Here is a 675-nt window from a genome sequence, read left to right as displayed (position 1 = left end):
CCCTTCGTCCCCCTCCCATTTTGCTGTGTCTTCTCCACCAACGAGCTCCTTGGGCTCGGGGCAGCTGAGACTTCTGACCCGGTGTGGTAAGCGAGACCTAACGGTTATCGAAGGAGCTTTGGGGTTAGATCGTTCTGATCGGAGGTGTCTCGCGGTGCCCTGTCGTGAGATGCTTCAGCCCAGCTGCGTCTCTTCCACCAACGAGCTCCTTGGGCTCGGGGCAGCTGAGACTTCTGACCCGGTGTGGTAAGCGAGACCTAACGGTTATCGAAGGAGCTTTGGGGTTAGATCGTTCTGATCGTAGGTTTCTCGCGGTGCCCTGGCGTGAGATGCTGTGTGTGGCTGCCTGAACCTCTGGGCCGGATGCTGAAACTCGCCTGAAACTTTCTCTCTAGAGAGAGCCCACGAGAGGTGGGCAGTGCTTGCTGAAAGCAGAAACAGTCCTTAGTTTTGGTGCTCAAATGTCAAGCTTCACGTCTTCTGGTTTTCTTTGAGGTTTCTTCCTCTTCAGTTGCGATTACGAGATTCTTTGTGAAGGTCCCTGGTCATCCCCGTGTGCCCTGAGGCATGAATCAGCTGGGGAGGTCAGGAGGAAGCGTCCTGCGTGCGTCAGTCCGGCCGCACGGCTGGGTTCGACAGCTCGGCTCAGCACGGCAAGCGCTGGCCCGCCCCAGT

Source organism: Buceros rhinoceros, unplaced genomic scaffold (assembly GCF_000710305.1).
Source record: "Buceros rhinoceros silvestris isolate BGI_N320 unplaced genomic scaffold, ASM71030v1 scaffold14064, whole genome shotgun sequence".
NCBI lineage: Eukaryota > Metazoa > Chordata > Aves > Bucerotiformes > Bucerotidae > Buceros > Buceros rhinoceros.
The sequence above is the reverse complement of the archived record's forward strand: the minus strand, read 5'-3'. Positions refer to the sequence as shown.